At 43.2% G+C, this 6,111-nt stretch overlaps 1 pseudogene; it reads right to left on the bottom strand.

The window, feature by feature from the left end:
- Nucleotides 1–5,667: 5,667 nt before the first annotated feature.
- Rps29-ps3 (ribosomal protein S29, pseudogene 3) lies at nt 5,668–5,846 on the bottom strand (annotated as a pseudogene).
- Between the last annotated feature and the right edge of the window lie 265 nt (nt 5,847–6,111).

A 6,111-nucleotide genomic window follows, 5' to 3' on the forward strand; every position in this document is an offset into this window, starting at 1 on the left:
TAAGCGTGTTAAGTTAAATCCTTTACTGAATGTGCTCAGGGTGTAATAGCAGACATAATTTAAGAACGTTCTTTGCTCGAGCTCATGCAGAAACACCTGTAAATTATAAAAATGATGGACAGGAATGACTCCGGAATGTTCATCTTGAACCATAAGGTCTTAGCTGAAAACAAGTAAATGACACTGTGAACGTAGATTGCTCAAGAGTCAATTATGTTAATTATGATGTGTGATCTGACAGATGGAGATATCAATGCCTCAATTCTCACATACACTAAGAACACAGAGCTACACATCAGGAAAGTCACCTGTCAGCACTGTGAATGAGTGCCTTTCTTAGAGGGACAGCTTTGCTGAGCTAGTCTAGCCTCAGGATGAGGCTGTTTTGCCCCTGAGCAGGCTGGCTCAGAGGAATGCCACAGCTGCTTCCATACAGACCAGAGGAGCTCATGTGAACTGGTCCTCACTGCTGTCCATCTCAGGGCTGTGACATCACGGTATAGAGTTCTATGTTCCTAAGGTTCACTTTTATTTTATATGCATGTGCATTGTCTGTATGTGTCTGTGTTCAGTGCCAAAAGAGGTCAGAAGAAAGCAGGAGAATCCTGGGGCTAGAGTTATAGTAAATGGATAGCTACCATGTGGTTTCTGGGGATGGAACCTAGGTCTTCTGTAACAACAACTATTGCTCTTAACTGCCAATGTATCTTTCTGGCCACTTTTTAATTTAAAATTTATTTTTATGCATGTAAATTAGGATATATTACATTACTTTCCCCCTTGAAGTCCTCTCTTCATCCCTTCCCAAATTCTTCCCAGCCAATTTCTTCCTTGTTAAGTATGTGTGGATAAGTATACTCAGATATATTAATAAAATTCGCTGAGTCCATTTCTGTTGGTTGTGTGTATGGTTTCAGAATTGACCATGTTGCATTAGATACTCGAAGGGGGAGCTCATTTGCCTGAGACTAGTTCACCAACTTGCAGGAGAGTTCTACTTTTTAAAGAGCAACAGGATGTTGAGGTTTGGAGCTAAATCTCAGGACAATCCTGTGAACAATCATGTGTGTCCTAGCTCCCTATTCTCTAACAGCCCTTGCACTCACAAATCATTAGGGAAGCCTGGAATGTTAAAAGCACAGGTGCTGCACCAGCTCCAGTGGAGCCTGCCTGACATGAAACAATCCCGGTCAGCAGGCCAGAGATATGTGTTCCTCGGAACTTGGTCTCCTGGAGATACTTGGCCACTTCCTGCTCGACTTTCTGCCTAGCTGATTCCAATGGGTACGATCTGGAGTTACATACTGACTCTTTTGTTTCTTTTTTTACTTACAGGAACATCGAGACCCGATTTGGTCTTTATGGACCATGCCTCTTTGAAAGCACTAGCAAAAATTAAGTAGAATCAGAATGAAATTCTAAGAGATGTGATCCATAACTTACAACAGGAAGAATTAACTGTGGAAAATCCAGACCTCTTAGATAGTGAAAGAATTAAGGCGCTAGCTATTAGAGGGGAAAGTCCTGTCAATTATGAAAAATCCAAACATTTAGGAATTCCTATCAAGTAGTTACATGGAAGAAAACATTATTTAATTAGAGGAAGGTGGTGGGCCACTCCTTTAGGTAGAAACAGCATGAGTAGATACAGGACTACTGCGGAGCCATTGCCCTACACAGGGACATATGATGAAGAAGGTGATAGATGGGTTAATATTGATGGGAAGAGAGTACTACATTATTCTTTAAATTTTATAGAATGCTTAGCCAGATCACGTCCCCGTGCTTGCCTATTATCAAGAGGAACTATCCTATCTTTAAAAAGAAAATTACATGAATATTGGCTAAGAGAGAGAAAAAGACTAAAGATTCCTTACAGCTGGCTGTCCTGTTCTTATCCAAGAGATGATATTTAGAGATTGAGGTAAATGAGGTATATGACCACCGTTTGGCACCTTCTGATTCTCAGGAAAATTTATTTCCTGTCTTGCTTTCTGTTCTGAACTTCATGTAAACTGTTAAACTTTTTCTTGGTTATTATTTGAGTGTACCCTGTCAAAGGGCCAAAAAATTGGCTCCTGTTCAAGCATTGTATGTAACCACAAAGCAGATTTCAGTGAAATCGCAGCAGATTCAAACCACCCTGAGTGTGTTGTGTCGTCTGTCATTGCGTCGAACCTGTGCCTTCCTGAGTACCAGAGCCCTGCTTCTCCCGAGGTGTCCTTTGTCTGAGTGGTCTGTGGCACACAGGGGCCTTGTTCCCCCTTCTAAGTAGGACTGAAGCATCCACACTTTGGTCTTCCTTCTTTTAAGCTTCGTATAGTTTGTGAGTTGTATCATAGGTATTTTGAGCTTTTTGTCTAACATTCACTTATCAGTGAGTGCATACCATGTGTATTATTTTCAACCGTGTTACCTCACTCAGGAAGCCTGTGGGTAATAGTGCACTCCCTCCTCCTCTCCAGATCTCTGTTGACCAGAATATTACTATTTTAATATCAGGATTCCGTGGGCACCCACTGGGATTTCCAGGTTCTTGTTTCCTGGAGCAGATTGGACAGAGGTATGAAGAAAGAGGCAGGCAACACAAAAGGATTTGTGAAGAGAGATGGTATCCCGAGGGAGGGAGTGGGATGAAGCACAGATGGGTTAGAAGTTCAGTGCAACGATGCACAGAGGATGGGTACACACATGCGAGGGTGAGGGGTCGGGGACAGTGGGGGGACATTCCTCTCACATGGTGCAGGTTTGGGGGTCATTTGTACAGTGTAGACTTTCTAATACATACTCTCTTACGTGCAGTCCATAGGGAGTCACCTAGAGGAAATGCAGTGCCACCGAACCTGTGCCCCTCCTGACTGCTCTCCATAGCCTCAGTCTTGAGGTGTCTAGCCCACTTCTTTGGCAGGAAGCTTTCTTTGTATGCTAATTTTTGGGCTTTCTAAAATGCATCTTGAACCCTACCTTTTTCTCCTACTTCAACTTTCTGAGAGCCGTGGTCCCAGAAATCTTTAGGGGGATGGAGCTGAAGGGTGATGACCTGTTGTTTTATAACCACTGCCTTTATGTTTAGGGATGTCTCCCAGCTTGAGAGGACCCACGGGTCTCTCTCCGTTCTGTATCATTGAGGAAGAAGGCCTGCCTGGCCTCTGTCCGCGTGGCTGTAATCCCTGTATCACAGGAGTTTAGTCTGAACCTTCTGTGCACTAGAACACAAATTCTGTGAGGATGTTGGTTAGAGAGATAGGGTCCAATGATTGATTACACCAATCAACAACGTCCCAAGGGGCAAGCACTAGGAAAACCATAATGGTGGGATAGATTTACAGGTAAATAGGGGGATAGAGAGGGGTAATAGTGAATATGGCTCCTAGAGAAGACCCACGTCCAGGTCCCATCATCTATGCTGGACACCGTACACCCTGTACCTCCAGCCCCAAGGGAGTCTGTACTCTCTTCTGCCTACTAGGATAGCTACCCTCATGTACACATGCACACGCATGTGCACACACACACACACACACACACACATGCATGCACACACACATGCATGCACACACACACACGCACATTTATATTTTTAAAATAAAAATTACACCTTTTAAATTTGTTTGTAAATTATGCATGTTGGGGGAGGTGAGTGTTGTGGTTTGCCTTGGAGTTCTCTCTGTTTTGATGCTGATTCTGCTCCCCCAAGGATGGCTGCCTAGTCACTACTCAGGACTCAGGTGACCTTATCAGAGGCTCCCACTGAATTTGTAAAATAAAGGCAAGAGCTCGAGATTTGGGCAGAGGGAGGAGTCGGGAGCGAGAGGGGAGGAGTCAGAAGAGGGGAGGAGAAAGGAGAAAAAGCGAGGAGAGAGGAGTCCTGGGAGAAGGAGAAGCTGGAGACCTGGGAAATAAAAGGTGCAAGTGATGAGGGATTTGGGAGCGAGGAATAGGATAGTGTAGGGTGGATCTGTCCAATCTAGACGCTAGATTGTTTTCATATTAACCAAGTTGCATTTTCTTTGTACGGGCCGATTCGGGTTGGAGAGGTTACTGCAACAGGTGTGCATGTGGGTGTGAGTTCCCACACAGGCAGGAGAGGACACTGGATCCTCTGGAGTCATGGCTATGAGTTGCTTGATGTGACTGCTTAGAACTGAACTCATGTGCAAGAGCAGTGCCATCTCTCCAGCCCTAACCACTGGCCTCTACATCTTTTCTTTCTTTTTCTTTTTAGGGTAATAGTGTGAAATTGTAATAACTGCATGTCTTTTATACCAACACACCCCAAAGAAGAAAACCCAGGCACACAGCAATCCTAATCTTGAGGGATGGGTCTTGTGCTTCTGGGTCTGCATGCGACATTCAGCAGTCCCGTGTCAGACCCACACCGTCAGTCCAGCATTCAGAAAATTGTATCTAAGAATGCAAAGCTAACACCACATCTGGATTTCATATTGGTTGGGCTTCTTTTTCTTTTTCTTACCAATTCCCCCCTCAGTTTAAAGCGTGTGTAATTATAGCTGACTTTAACTCTATTATGGACTCGGTGGTATATTGAGTGAATGGGAAGACAGAGAACAACTACCTCGTTCCTTCTGTTCTCTCCTTCCTAAACTCACATGTGCCATCTCCTCTTGATTTTGCTACTTTGGCTCCCTACCCCTGTCCATTCTTTCTTCCAGGAGCCTGGGACTGAAAGGCAGATGTGACCTTTGCTTTCCCCAGCCCTTTCTCTTCCAGGTACTCATGGCATCCTCCAAGTCATCGATTCACTTCCTGTGCCATGTATGTCCCAGTCTTTCCATTTCCAACACGAGCCTCATCCGGCCACTTGCTGCCTTGCACAAGCAGCAGTGCAGACTGTTCGCACTCCAAGTTGTCACAGAGATGGAGTCTTATGCAGTGTTGTTCATTAAGCAACATCCTATACATACGAAATCTTCTTATGTCTCTCCTAAAGCTATACCCATTACACAGCACTTTAAAAATCAAGATTAATTTGCCTTTTAACCGTGTTTTCAGTATTCTAGATGGCCTCTGGGTAAAAAATTTATCCCCTCATCTTATAAAAGTAAAGTGACTAACATAATAAGGGTGCTTAATATTCTTTGTACTTTAGTTAGCGCTATGAACTACAGAGATGACTGACAGTGCCTGTATTCGGATATTAATGACAATGTCCATTTTAAATACCCTCAGTAAAATACAGGGACGTATCCTAAGCCCATTGCCTTCCTCGATGTTCTCCTACCCACAGGCCTTCTATCTTGATTGCCTGTTGCACTCATACAACAGAACAAGCACTATTGGCGAATAGATTGCCATCTATAACATCACTATGCTCTAGTTAAATGCTGCTGTACCCTACCCAGTAGCCCTCTGTATTCTCTGAAATAGACAGATGATTCTCTTGATACTCCAGGAAAGCCCTAAGCATACTTTATTCTGAAATGTCTAACTTTGACAATAAGTCTAATAGAAAATTATTCAGTGACTGCTTACATCTTAAGAATAATCATAAAATTTTACTATATATAGATGGATCTACTGTACATAGATTTTTTTTTGAGGCCTTCACTTTTTTTATTCTGTGTGCACAAAGACTAGCATGATTTCTATCACTGGGTAGACAGTCAGTTTCACTGGGTAGACAGTTGAATAATCCATTCAGGTTGCTTAGTCCAACTTAATGAAGCCTATGTCCTTCACCTACTGACAGAAGCACTGTTGGCACATGTTCAGCCCATGTTTATGGATCAGACCGTGGCAGTTAGAGCAGACACAGCAAGAGCAAGAACCCTGGCCAAACTTGCGCGGGGACTCCAGTAGAGCTGCTGGTGAACCATCTTGCCTTCAGATGCCCAAGGAGGAAAGAGGCCTGTATATAGATTTACTGTGTATAGATTCTAGAAACTCTGTTACCAACATTAATTTTTTAGTTCTGATGTGAGCATATGCAATGAGCAGAGATCTAAGTCGAAACACAATTCATGATTTTGACACATAACAAAAACCGTAGGGCTGTCTAGCTCCTTTGGGTACTTCAAGCAATGACTTTAATTAGAAAAATATATTTTAGAGACCATCAAACATCTATTTCCATAATTTAAATGAAGGGTC

Source organism: Rattus norvegicus, chromosome 12, assembly GCF_036323735.1.
Source record: "Rattus norvegicus strain BN/NHsdMcwi chromosome 12, GRCr8, whole genome shotgun sequence".
Lineage (NCBI taxonomy): Eukaryota > Metazoa > Chordata > Mammalia > Rodentia > Muridae > Rattus > Rattus norvegicus.